General features: G+C 43.7%; 1 protein-coding gene and 1 non-coding gene across 3 annotated transcripts in view; both read right to left on the reverse strand.

Annotated features, from left to right (window-relative positions):
- Positions 1 to 14,369, reverse strand: part of LOC124622103 — a 548,933-nt gene that overhangs the window by 510,879 nt on the left and 23,685 nt on the right. The gene's annotated exons all lie outside the window — the stretch shown is intronic.
- On the reverse strand, positions 2,495 to 2,569 carry Trnas-uga. Its single transcript has one exon. It is a non-coding gene; the product is annotated as a tRNA-Ser (tRNA).

Consider the following 14,369-nt stretch of genomic DNA (forward strand, 5'->3'; position numbering starts at 1 on the left):
ATACACCTTATGATGGCTTGCAGAATATGTTGCTTGATTCTTCTATGAATATGTGCTCTCGGCACCTGGTGTAGGCTGAGCATGTCCGTGAAGCTTTCGCGCTCATTAAACGTACTTCAGACGAAACGCACTGCTCCTTTTGGTGCTTCTCTTTTTGATGTATCAACCCTACCTCGCACGGATACCAGATATGAGGTTTCTTCCAACGAATCTCACTCTGCATCTGCCTTCGTACGACTGGTCGTTTGTAACTGTTCCACTTTAAATCGCTCTGCACGCGTACTCATAACAATGTAATGAATGTGACTATTTCCAGTGATTGTTCTGCAACGTTCAAATCGTTCCACACCGAAGCCAGCCGTTATCAGCAAGGGCAAACGGCGCAGTATGACAGCACCAAATACGTCATTCTGAGAGCCTTGCAGCACGGAGCCTTAACATGCAACCACCGAGCTCAGCCACGGCAACCTAGCACTGATGTGAAGGGCAAACATAAAGGGAACTCAAACTTCCTGGCACATTAAAACTGTGTGCCGGACCGAGACTCGGCCGGATAACGTTTTGCCTTTCGCGGCCACCTGTTCTACCAACCGAGCTACCGAAGTACGACTCACGACCAGTCCTCACAGCTTTACTTCGCCAGTACCTCGTCTCCTAGCTTCCAAACTTCACAGACGCTCTCCTGCAAACTTTGCCAAGACTAGCACTTCTGGAGAAAGGATATTGCGCAAACATGGCTTAGCGACAGCCTGAGGGTGCTTCCAGGGTGAAATTTTCACTCTGCAGCGGAGTGTGCGATCATATGAAACTTCCTGGGAGATTAAGAGTCTCGGTCCGGCACACAGTTTTAATCTGTCAGGAAGGTTCATATCAGCGCACACTCCGCTTCAGAGTGAAAATTTCATTTTATAAAGGGAACTGATAATAACTGATACAGCACTGTGGGGCCAAGTGCGCTGACACCTTCGGATAATGATGGAAAATGACCGCATCACCGGGTATTATGATATTTCCAGCTTAAATACGAACGTTTCCAAAGCTTCAGGTGCAGTGTCTGGTCATCCCATATGTATGCCCCAGTTACAGGGTAACTTTGATTGGCAAATCGTGACGTGCCGCCTGCAGCTTATAGAAGACTTCGCCTACGAGGCCACAGCCAGCTGACTGTAGAAGGACTTAGCCGTTGCAAGCTGCCACTCCTACTTGGCAGCTACCGTGTTTGAAGATGATGTGGACGATACTGGGCCTTCCCCTGCTAAAGGGCCATACCAAGTGACTGCAAATTAGTGCCTGTAGCCCTTTGGGCGAGACAACTGAGTACTGCCGCCCTGGCTATGCATAGTACCGTCTCCCTGGTTTTACGCAGCGTTGCTGATTTAGGTCCTGGGCTTTCGTCTTCACAACGCCCGCTGACCGAGACATGCTGTTGCCACCCGCTTAAGAGCACGTCCACCTTCGAGAATGCTGAGGCGGGTCGCACTAACTCCCAGTGAGCCACACTAGCCCTGTGCCTACAGTCTTCTGTTCCGGCCATCTGGGCATCTCCACCGTCGGCCCTCATCCGCACGACGGCAAAAGCCGACACTATGTGTTCACATTTCTTGTCGCATGCGAGTGTGCGAATCAGCGCGCCTTCCCCCGTGCTCGAGAAAACAATCCGTACTGTAAATTACTAATAATAAATATGTTTCAAGGCAGTGCTGTTTCAGTGACCCCTTACGTCATATGACAGCCACCAATACCAGCTCCCGAGTTCGGTCTCCTGCACCAGTATCGTTACCACCACCTGCTCAGCTTCCACGCCCACTAAAATACTGATACGAGGGGTGACTGATAGGCCTTGCCAACTAATTATGTACAATACATTACATTTGTTTACGCTGATGATCAAGTGCCAATGCCCGCATTAAAGTGAATATTCTGCAGATTTTCCTGTCCTCTGCTACAATTTTATAGCATTGTAATTTATCTGTAGACAACAGTATCTTGTGCGAACACTCTTATTTTTATAAACATTGAACAATAATGATACTGAAACACTGTTGGGTTACGCCCAAAGCTTCTTTTACATCTTGTGATTTCTCTCCGTTAAGAATGATGTTCATAAGCTGTGGCTTACCACAATTATGCAACTGGAACGCGTCCGTGATGTTTGGAAAGTAGCAGAGACGTACTGATAGAACAGTAAGTTGTGAATACTGCTTCGACAACTAAGCCAGTAAAAATAGTGAGTGCGAAAACCAAGGACTGACGTTCCATTCCAAGGCTAGCACACAGTTTAAACTGGCAGGAAATATCATTTCCAGTAATGCACAGCTGCATCTTGAGGAATAATCTATCTACAGTACAAGCTTTCTCTCAGCATGGATAAAAATAAATTTCTGTATTTTACCACAGTTAAAGATGAAATAGTAACCTCTGAATACATGGTTAACGTGTCACAACTGCAATCGTGACATACAAGTTCTTGAAATTTCCTGGCAGATTAAAACTGTGCGCCCGACCGAGACTCGAACTCGGGACCTTTGCCTTTCACGGGCAAGTGCTCTACCAACTGAGCTACCGAAGCACGACTCACGCCCGGTCCCCACAGCTTTACTTCTGCCAGTATCTCGTCTCCTACCTTCCAAAAGGCAAAGGTCCCGAGTTCGAGTCTCGGTCGGGCACACAGTTTTAATCTGCCAGGAAGTTTCATATCAGCGCACACTCAGCTGCAGAGTGAAAATCTCATTCTGGATACAAGTTCTTGATTGAAAAAATGTGTGGAGCAGTGGACCGCAAATATCACAATCATGCGAACAATTGTACATCAAAATTATCATATTGCTTCAGTGCGTGTGATCCACAGTGATCAGGAACACCTAGCGTGTATAATGCCGCGCAACGCGATCTGTGTCAGGCTTGTATCATAGCCGCGACTGGGGAAGACAGACTCGTTTTCATGGGGCAATTCTCTTCAGCCCCCAAACAGTACATTCAGGAGAGACCATGAAGACAAAAATAAATTAGCCTAATAGCACCTGACACAGATGTATGTAAGCAATCAATATTTCGAAGCTCCATCCACGAATGGAACTGAAGAGATAATCAATGATACAATAAAACGTACGTTCTGCCATCCTCTTTACAGCGATGGACTATATAATGTACCTGTAAATGTATAAAAAGTGCTAAGAAGGAGATATACCAACGACAATTTTTTACGCCCTTCATTAGATTTAGTTTTCAACTATGTATGGAAACTAGTGTAATCATTTTCTGGTCTATTATTTAGTTTTTTAACTGTCAGAAATTCAAGTTTCATCGAACGTCACGGATCAGTTCACCGGGCAGGACGTAGTATCGCCTGATAACAGACAGTTGTTCGACTACCGCAAGTGCATAAACCGTCCCGTCATGAGGATTACACTGAAAAATAGGACACAGATCTACGTCCCTGCTGCAAACCACAGTTGGACGATACACTTTTATGTGCCCTAACATACTGGGGGCAAAAAAAAAAAGGAAACACCGACTCAGTTTCTTTCTGGGCAACATGACTTCCAAGTACACGCACCGTTCTTCCAATCACTCGATGCGATCGACTAATCCCTGTGAACTTTACAATGGATGCGTTGCTTTTTTTTCAGTCAAAACGACATACTCGCATAAATGGTGCCTGAAGAAACTGATTTCTCTGGCTGGTTCTTGACGCCAAAGTAAGGATTCTTAGAGATCTAGCAAAATAATTTCTGCAACATTCACTTCTTCCTTGTCGCCTCTTTCACAACAGACAGAGCATTAGTCACGTGTTTCTTTACAAAGGCTCAATTCCACAATTTTGAAATCGCGCGAGGTACGCACAGCAGGTCTGCCGAAGCAGGAAATAAATTCAGTCTTCCCAAACCAAGTGTAGTGTAGTGACCTCTCCACCGCATCGCACCGTCATTAAAATTTCGGGCAGTACGGTAAAATAAAGTATGTGCACTTCCGGTAAAAAGTCGAAATTAATGGGAGAACATAGACGTCCCCCCGCAATGTTTTATTTACAGGCTCAATTTCCATTGTTGAATTTACCCTCTTCGAAACTATTTGCTTCTTTCCATTAATTGCTATCAACTGTCTCCATCTAGTGTCCCGTTTAATGGCCATTTCTTGTCTACAGCCGTTTGGCCACGAAGTTTAGTTTCGTCGTAAACCTGCAGCAGCAGACAATGAAGTGAATCTTGCAGAAACAAAGATAGCCCTTTGAAGTTCTGTTTTGCCGACAGTACGTGCGCAAAATAAAACCAAAAACACGCTGACAACTGCAGCCATCTGCCTGTGAGACTTAATTGCAATTTATAGCCTCCGAGTGAGCTGTCATCTCATTACACTTGTTAGATGAAGTTTCTTGGCACTGACTCGCCGATACATCAACGCAGTAAATCTACAATGATTTACGTTACAACTAAATAAGGAAAATTTGTTCTACTAGGTGTCTTAGAAGTCCTACTACAGGCTTCTGTTATTTGTAGACAATGTTTCAGATAAGGAACCCACGCCTGGAAATACATCTGTTGGATGTAGAATAAGTTACGACAGCGAGAAACTGGTGGGTTTGCTACTAATAGTAGGATTGACTTTGGTGCTGCAAGTGCGCCCTCACACGTGACTTCGAAGAGGACGCCCTTCATCACGTACAAGAGAAGTCGACGACAAGAATTCCAAACATAGTCCATGGCATGGATTCCTGTAGAGCAGATAGGTCAGAGGGCATTGTCTCCCCTGTGTGCGTACCGTGAAGCGGGAATTCTGAAGGTGGTACGATCATCAAACTTACTTCAAAATATACTAAGTCGCTTCTACAATATCTAGAAGCATTGTAAAACATGATACATACATTAACACGTGATACAGACAAATCTGCAACGCAGCTAAGCACATCTACAAAAACGGGCACCTAAGGTAAAAAATATGATAACACGCCTCACGTAATAAAAGGTGAACTGTATTCGCCAGGTTCAGCGATTATTTGACAGAATTAGCATGCTTGACGAATAATTTCGATGAACATGTAAGATGCTTATCTATGTTGCAAATAGGAAACTATATCCGCGGAAAGCGATCTTTTCTCACAAAGTAAGACATATGTATAGAACGTGTGGACCTCACTCCCTACGTACCGCTTTACTGTGATTACACGTAGAAGCTTTTTTATGAAAAGACTTACGTTATCTTGCCGCAACGATACAGACGCACAATAACTGTGCAAAGGAAAATGTCGTGACAGCGACTGACTTTAAGCCGTCGTTGTGTTACTTGCTTTGTTCCGGCAACACTACCGTGGAATGAACATTATCTGAAGAAATTTCCTGTCAGGGTACCAGGTTATCCTCCTTGAAATGAGTGGTCTTTGCCCGTTTGTGTTCAAGTAATATTCGTCAGGTCAACAGTCAAGTGGGGTACTTGTTTTACCTTCTGAAGCACACCGTGCATTAACTGGTACGTTTATTCACGAGCCGTGATGCCCAGTGACTAAGCAGCGAATGGATTACCGCAAATCGCACGCCTAATTCAGAACAAGAATTTGTCGACATTCCTTTACATGCCTGTCGTGTCACTTATAAGTTTGAGGACAAAGTTGTGCATAAAATATTTAGTGGGTACTTCTAGCTTACTCGATACTGTAAGCGTGACATGTTTAGATCTTCTGTAGATGCATTTCAGTAGTCTCTGGCACTCCCAGCAACGCCTGTTCGTAACTGCTGCCATTATCTTCCAGCACTACAAATTGTGTAGTGTTTCTTGGCTTCGGAAACACATTTGACACCGGACCACGATAATACTTGTTACCACAAGTATTATCTTATGGGGTAGCAAGTGAGACTTGTGACTAGACAATGGATTTTTCGGTGGGGAGGACGTCATGTTATCTTAGATGGAGAGTCATCAGCAGATGTATTTCAGGTGTGCTCCAGAGAAGTGTGCTGCCTACCTCAATGTTCACGTTGTATATTAAGGACCCTGCAGACAATATTAATAGTCACCTCAGGCTTTTCGCATATGATGCAGTTACCTGCAGTAAAGTACCGCCCGAATGAAGCTGCGCAAATATTTAGTCAGATATTGATGAGATTTAGAAGTGGTGCACATTTTACCCCAAGTTTTAAATGCTCAGAAATATGAAACTGTGCACGCAAAAAAAAAAAAAAAGTCTCCTATGACTATAATAATAGTGAATCAGCACTGGAGCTGGTCCAATCATAGAATTTCCTAGGTATAACACTTCGTAGAGACATTAAATCGCGATAAAAGAGTCACAGTCGTAGGTAAAACAGGTAGCAGACTTCGGTTTATTGGTAGAATACTAGAGAGATGCATTAAGTCGCCAAGGAGACTGCTTATAAACCACTTATGTGACCCATCCTAGAATACTGCTCACGTGTGTGGGATCCGTACGAAATAGGATTAACAGGGGACATTAGAAGTATACAAGGAAGGATAGCGCGAACGGTCACAGGTTTGTTCGACTTATGGGAGAGCGTTCCATTCCTTTTTGGGTTTGATATCTACAAAAATGTGCAGGAGCTTATTTTATGATTGCAGTTGAGATTTATTATACACACTGTACAAGACTGTCAATATTGCAGACGCTAAGTCAGCAGAGAGGAAAGGAAACAATACTCTCATTTCTGGGAGTCTGCAATGGAGATAGAGAGAGGGAGAGGGACAATTTCCTGGAAGGAGCATTAATTGCCTAGGCGTTCGACGATAAATGGACAATAAACACGTATCAGTACTGACTCATAGCTGATATAAGAACAAAAGACGTTGAGTGCAGAGACAAAGCTGGTATTATACGATGACGTATTTCTTTCAGAATTTTACAGGTGATGTCGAAGCCGTCTATTCGGAGATCAGTTATCTGTCATTGTCTGTCTGGCGAATGATGTGAATTTAGCGAACTCGACTAGTGATTCTTTTGTGTACTTTTGCCATCGTCCCCTCGTCTCGACTAAATGCTAGTTCTTACGTTCACTGAAGCTGATAGTCCCAAAGATGGTCGAAATGTCGGTTTCGTTATATAGTCGGTTTAAATCCGGAAATGACTTCATTCAAACCGATAATGGCTGTGCAAGCCTACCGGCTTATTAAGACTCTACGTAAACCACCGCACGTTGCAGTATACTCGCGTGGTCTTCAGGGTCTGATCGAGTTTTTTGTACGTCTGCTCTACTGTTCTTCCGGGAGAGAGCACCCATTCCTCCAGTCCTCCTCCTCCCCCCTCCAGGCCCATAACACCGCTTCTCATTCTTGGGCGTACCGGCAGACTGCAGTACTTGAAAGTTATAGCATTGTTCGTCTAACAGTACAAATGCTCTGAAACCGGTAGCCCAGCGGGGCCCCCTGTGCCGCCGGTTCCCCGCCGGAAACGGGGATACCTATCTGAAAAAGTGCGAGGGTGAAGGGTGAGCGGTATCGATCTAACGAGACTCGTCAGAGAGAGGCGAGCAGGCGCCAGTGCGAGGGTGGCGTCCTCTGGCTCTTGTTTACGTCGCGCGTCAGCACGCCGCGGCCACGGCCGGCTTAACGCTACCCTAGGGGGTCCGCGACTCTGCTCGCATGCCTCTGCGGCGGTACATCCCAACACACCAGCACCCACATCCCAAGAGCCTGTCGCACGCAGTTAGTGAGTGACAGTGTAACATCCCCAATGGTCCCTCTAAAATCCTGGATGAAGCGACAAGCTGACTTGTAGCCCGTCATCTAAGATTAGGCTGGAAGGTGACACTGACAGACTTGGCCGAGTCAATAAAAGTGGCAACGACAATACGGCTTATCTCTGGCATAACACGAGGTGAACGTTCGCCTCATATTTAACGGGGGTAGGACGTCAAACGGGCCGACTTGGAGCAGGAGAGGCATCACAGGACATTTTAATTTCCAGTGTCTATACTTTTACAAATAAATTCATAAAACCATGTCAGCATCACCAGGAAGGATTCACGATTCACACCCATTGTAGTGGAAGTTCGAAAACGTAACAAAATAATTTTTTTTTACGTGCGAAATTTTATCATTTTTTCACTTACTAATGGCTGCATTTGTTGCTACAGGCACACTTTTCTTCATTAGTTAGAGAGATTCTTCGATGAATTTTGCACAGCATACATACCATACTCACAGGTGTGTGAAACTCTACAATTTATTTAATTTATGAAAAAACGAATGAACTGTTATATTTTGAACTTCATGTTTAGAAAAAACAAATTTTATAGTTAATTACCTCAATTTTTACCACAGTTTTTAATAGATTTGGAAAATTCTAGAGTTTCCTCAATTATCTTCTTGGTATGGCTGACAACTTGAGACCTGTCCTGTGGTGTAACATTTCCAATGGCTTCTTCTTTCAGCATTTCATCTTCGCTGAGCGTATTCTCAGTCGGATTTAAATCAGCGTAATACGGACGAAAGCTGATCAAACTAAGCCCTTTAGCGTCAGCCAGTTTGTCGACCTGATACCGTGGGGTTTTTGGCTTGTACAGCACTCCACGTTCCATTAACTTCGCCTTATACATGCTACGTTCAACTTCATCCAGTGGAACATTTCTTTGTACTCAGAGCCCAATATCCGCTTGTATCCAGTGCATTGTTGTAGCTTTATCTGCACCAGAGTGGCCGGCCGAAGTGGCCGTGCAGTTAAAGGCGCTGCAGTCTGGAACCGCACGACCGCTACGGTCGCAGGTTCGAATCCTGCCTCGGGCATGGATGTTTGTGATGTCCTTAGGTTAGTTAGGTTTAACTAGTTCTAAGTTCTAGGGGACTAATGACCTCAGCAGTTGAGTCCCATAGTGCTCAGAGCCATTTGAACCATTTGCACCAGAGTGGTGCGGCACAATGTCCATAATTATTGTCGAATTCGTAGGAATATTTTGCTGCAGAACATTATTTTCACAGCCAGTGAATGTGTTCCTGAACGTCCACTTTAATGTGAATAGACTTGGCCACTGTTTCTATGTTTCGATACAGTGTATCGATACGTGGTACTGTTTCAGTGTTTCGGAACGGCTACGGTTCACTGTTTCGAAACAGTGTTGTTTCATTCCACCCCTGTCTCGGATAACTGGACCAGATTCGGTCTCGAGCCAGACACAGAAACTGTATCATTGTTTCAGAATAAGGCTGTTTCAGTCCACCAGTGCTTGGAACGGATTAATTGTATCGAAACAGTGATGTTTCATTCCCCTCTGTGTCGGATGAGATTCGGGCTCGGCACAGGTACTGAAACACATTTAACATACCACTTCATGAAACACTTTCAAGAGTGTCAAAATCTTTTTGACAAGCAATAGCATGAAGCTTAAGATATCCGAAAATAAAGCTTCGTTTCTAGCTGACCGTCATATTCCGAAATGGCGTAACATCTGCTTTATAAACACTAACCAAGCAATAAAACAACGCATACTATTCACATTCAAAATAATAAATATGTGAAAATCATTCAGTTAAATTACACTTTTTGATAACATACACTTCTCTGTTCATGTACAGCAATCATATTAAGAAACGTAAGTAAGCCTACAACATTTCGAATAAAAAAAGGCTTAGAGTGACAGTTATTAGACATATACATAAATTTGATGTAGGTATAATTACAAGCAATCTGTTTCACATCACTGATAGTGTAATGGTGAACGGGAAGGACTAGGAAGCATGGTGAATTTATAGTAACGGTTCGAAACACCTTGAAAGACAACATTTTTTCTGTTATATTTTGTTATTTATTCGAATTATTTGGCGTTATTTGTGAGTCTATAGTCACTGTGCCTATTACCCTCAATGATTCCCTTTGTGTGCATGGAAATTAGCAGGATGGGTATATCACCCATACTAACGGAATGTGGGAATCCCAGTAGCATATCCGTTGTTTCTGCAGTTTGCTCCCACCCCCAGTTCCGTTCGTGGTGGCTCTTCTGCCTTCAGCTATGGCTGTCCTCAGCCAATTGAAAAATATGAAAGTCACACGACACAAAAGCAGCGCATTTGCTGCAGAAATACGAAACTGCCAAGACGCCTAAGTGATAATTTCATACTTTCTGCGATATGATTAGCGCTCTCGCACCTCATTTGTGTTTATGTGGACATACTTATACAGTAGACAGTCAAGATGATAAAATGTGTAGGTTTATTAGATTACAAAACACAAACTGTTTCACTGTTTCGAAACAGCGTATCGAAACATTACATTGTACTGTTTCATTTGTTTCGAAACAGTTACGTGTTTCAGTTTGCCCATCTCTAATTGTGAATCTTGTATTCTCAGACGTACTGCATTGTTATTAATGCAGCGCCAACACGAAACACTCGTTCACAATACCTGACGACTGCAGAGCACTTCAACACCACTTTACAACGAGACGTCATGTACGCAGGCGCTTCTGATGCGTGACATCACGTCGTACAGTTTACACACTGCGTGGCAACAAGGGCGCTTTACCAACAGAACTGCTGACGGCGTGGGAGGGAAAGCTGGCTCGCCATTGGTGTTACCTGGGCAACGGCGTCTCGTCCCCGCCGTTAAGCCAAACGTCGAAAGTCGCAACTAATTTTAAACGCGCTATAGTAGAACACCCACTGCTGGAATGGAGCAATGCAGGACATGCCCACATAAAATCGTTGGGTTATAACGGAGGCAGCGGCAGAGCATACGGGTTAAAAACTGGAAAATACTGGAAAACTTTAGTATAATCCAATCCCACACTAATATAATAAATATGGTAAACATAAAATTGTCGGGGAAATTCTGGCTGACTAAACAACTTCCAGCAGTTTCAGCAAACCTTTCAGTGTCAGAACTGGTTGTAGGATGGAGTGGAAGAGTTAACAAGGATACAGTTCAGGAGACACTGTCTGGTTTACTGACTCATCGAAAAGAGATCAAGGTGTTGGGATCGATGTATACCTGATACAGCCTAGACCAGAGAGCGCCATGTCTCTAGGAAAGCTGTCAACCGTCTTCCAGGTTGAAGAGAATCTGCGTAAGTCCTACAAGGATCGAGACATCTACATTCATTCAGACAATCAAGTCGCTCTGAAGTCTCTATCAGCCCTGCAATTAGATCGAAGATCGTCTCAGAATACGATGAATCCCTAGGGAGGCTGGAGGAAGGCACCAGCGGAAACCACCTGTGGGCCCCTGGTCACACAGGAAGGACGTAGCTGTACTAGGAGGCAACACACAGAATATTAGACTTTGATTCGAAAACAAAAACATGCCATGCTAATGACGCCGAAAGCAGGTTTTAGGAGAAGTTCTGCAATCCTGGGCTTGAACAAGATGCACATTAAACTCATGGTATGTCTGACTGCCTCCAGGAAACGCCTGCACATGACGGGTATAGAGAAAGAAACCGTTGAGTGCAGGAGATGTGGTGTGGGGAATGAAACCGCGCCACATTTAATCTTCCCATGTGAAACATTGAGACCAAAAGACAAAAAATATATGGGTCAGTAATTCGTGAAGAGATTGTGTAACAAAGACCAAGTAAAGGGTCTCCTACTATTCATGAGTATTGTCTGGATTTACTAGGATAACGGAGAAAAAAAAACCACACAACCAACTTAGTTTTGGTGTGGACAACAGGAAACCAGGGCCATTGTTGTTTTGTCTTCATGAGTAAAGAAAACGTAATTAGTCAATAGGGAAACAGGTACGAAAAAGCTATTGGGAAAATAGTTTATGAATTTTATTATAAAGTTATAAAGTCTCAAATTTATGGCAACGGCTCAGTTTTGCCAAGAATAGTCACTTCGGCTAACTCAAACAAACGTGACTGCTGCTGTTGGATGCTTTCCAGGTGGTCAGTATAGCGTTGCCGATTCTCTTCTCATCCTTCGGCCAGTGATAGTGTGTTACCCCTCCAATGATGACGATGAAAACAGAGTGGCAACCTTAAGTCCTGTCCTTCCTCTCTTACTCAGTCTGCACTATCATATTGTTTATCCAAACTCTTCCTTCTTCCTCATTTTTCTTCTCTTCTTGTTGTTTCAATACAATTATAATACGATGAAAACTGATTTATAAATGAACCTGTCGATCCCAAATTCCATCAAAAGGGAATTTCGTCCGGTGCTAATGAAAGTAATTAACAATGTCTTCTGGTGTCAAGAACGAAACAGGCAGGCGGATCAGGTTATCGGCATCCGCGCGCACGCTACGTGACGAAAACATTACCCGAAGGTCACAAACTAAACAGATCTGACGTCACACCCACACACCCACATTTCACGGACATTTAGACAAAAAGAATTTCTTATGGACTGTGTTTTTATGGGCAACGTAACGCAGATAATCAAGAGGTGATGTTAAAACAGCGGGACAAAAGTCGGTTTTTGTCAGGGCGTCAGTGTTTTGCTTCTATCTACTGAGAATTCCACTAAGCGGGATGCGCATTCGGAAGTAGGGGGATTCAAATCTGCGTCCAGATTTAGATTTATGGGATTTGCTTTAACTGTGTATGGTGAATGTCGGGATGATTCTCTCAGAGAGGATACGCCCAATGTCCTTATCCATTCTATTCTTCATCATATCCTGTGATCCGTCCCCAATGACTTCTTCATCGACGGGATGTTAAACCTTAATTCTCTCCCCCCCCCCCCCCCCCCCCCACACACACACAACTCTCTCTCTCTCTCCCTCGATATTGTGACGTGATACAAGCAGGCAAAAAGGCTTAGCACAAAGAGCACTTCCTGTTAAGAGAGCTTAGGGAAACAACGACACATCACACACCATGATGGTGGCCCAGGATGCTGAATTATGATCTTCCCATAATTGTGTAGTGTGGCTTTGCAACGCAATTTTATGTGGAGCACCTCGGCGTAACATGAGTGGGTGTCTCTTGCAGAAAACGCACAAAATAGTAATTTTAGATTACAATACCATGTCACATCTACAGTGGCAGCAAAAGCACCGGAGGACAACGATCAGAGATCATCTTGCAACCTTGATTCATGGAGTACTGAGAGGTTATCGTAGCCACCTCTGAATGTCACAGACGTACAGGTGCCACTAACTACGCTTCAAAAAAGCTGCAATTTCCGGTCTTCCATTTCCAATCGAGAAAGTGTTCGCTCTTGCTTTGAGGGAAGTATTCGACCGCTAACGGTAAGAACAAGTAGGGTAAAGAAAAGGAACGGGCATGCTGGGTCGCAAGGGAAAGTCGGTTACTCCCGAAGCAAAGCAGTCTGACAAATTCGTTTCAACATTGGGTAGGAAACAATGGTCTCGAAAAACGCATGGATCAGGCGCGAAAAAGGGAGGGAGGAAGGGAGAGAAGGAGAAAAGGAGAAGGGGAGAGAGAGAGAGAGAGAGAGAGAGAGAGAGAGAGAGAGAGAGAGAGGGGGGGAGAGAGAGAGAGAGAGAGACGTGCGGAAGCTATTTCCTACCTACTCAGTTGTCTTGTCTTTCTAAGGTGATCCTCAAATTTGAATGTATATGAAAGGAAGCAGTAAAGTTAATCGTAGTGAACATGTGAAGATAAGCACATTTATCATGTATATAGGCCTGCACCACGTGGCAGCCACAAAAAAGAAACATTACAACCTGTATTTCAACGTCCCGTATGGAGGTTTACTGACAAGCACAGAGGCGTCCACCACGTCCTAAACAGCAGTTCTTCACGGGTACAGTCGTGCCGAATGTCTTTTCCATCAGAATATCAACGAACATAACTGTTTTACGATGCATTTGTTTTGAACAATAGCTCATTGACATTTTTGCTAGACTAGAGGATTGATTATCCGAAACAACTGGAGCCGAGGGTTATTTGGAATAACTGATTTTTCGAGTAAACTATCAATTAACGGAAAACATTGCTTATCAGCGTTAATAGGAATACGAAACGAAACACGGAATTTAGCACAAAACGGTACATATTAACCCAGATAACCCTGACGCCCTTCTGGAAGGACGACATCACTCACTGTTGAAATTATTTATTTTTGCGAATAACGCATTGTTGCAACGGACTGTGACGCATTGTTATATGAAGTAGGCAGAGCCGGTTGCGCGCTGCGACAGTCAGTTTGACGGTGTCGTTCATAGTGAGTGAGAAACTGTGTCTTGAAGATAGGGCCGATTTTACCATGGACGAACTGACTAACCTTGTCATCGATGGGTATGTATATTTTCTTTCATATTGCGTCAATAATTCTGAAACTTGTCAAATAATATCTTAAAGAATTAACCTATATTATTTATGGGTTTATATTACGATAGAAAGTTTTCGTCAGTTGTAATTCAATTATGTTTTCAACCGTCCTTCCAGAAGGACGTCAGGGTAATATGTTGTCATTTTGTATTCACAGAAAACGATCTACACTGATGGAACTTTTGGACATGTCAG

This window comes from Schistocerca americana, chromosome 1, assembly GCF_021461395.2.
Source record: "Schistocerca americana isolate TAMUIC-IGC-003095 chromosome 1, iqSchAmer2.1, whole genome shotgun sequence".
NCBI lineage: Eukaryota > Metazoa > Arthropoda > Insecta > Orthoptera > Acrididae > Schistocerca > Schistocerca americana.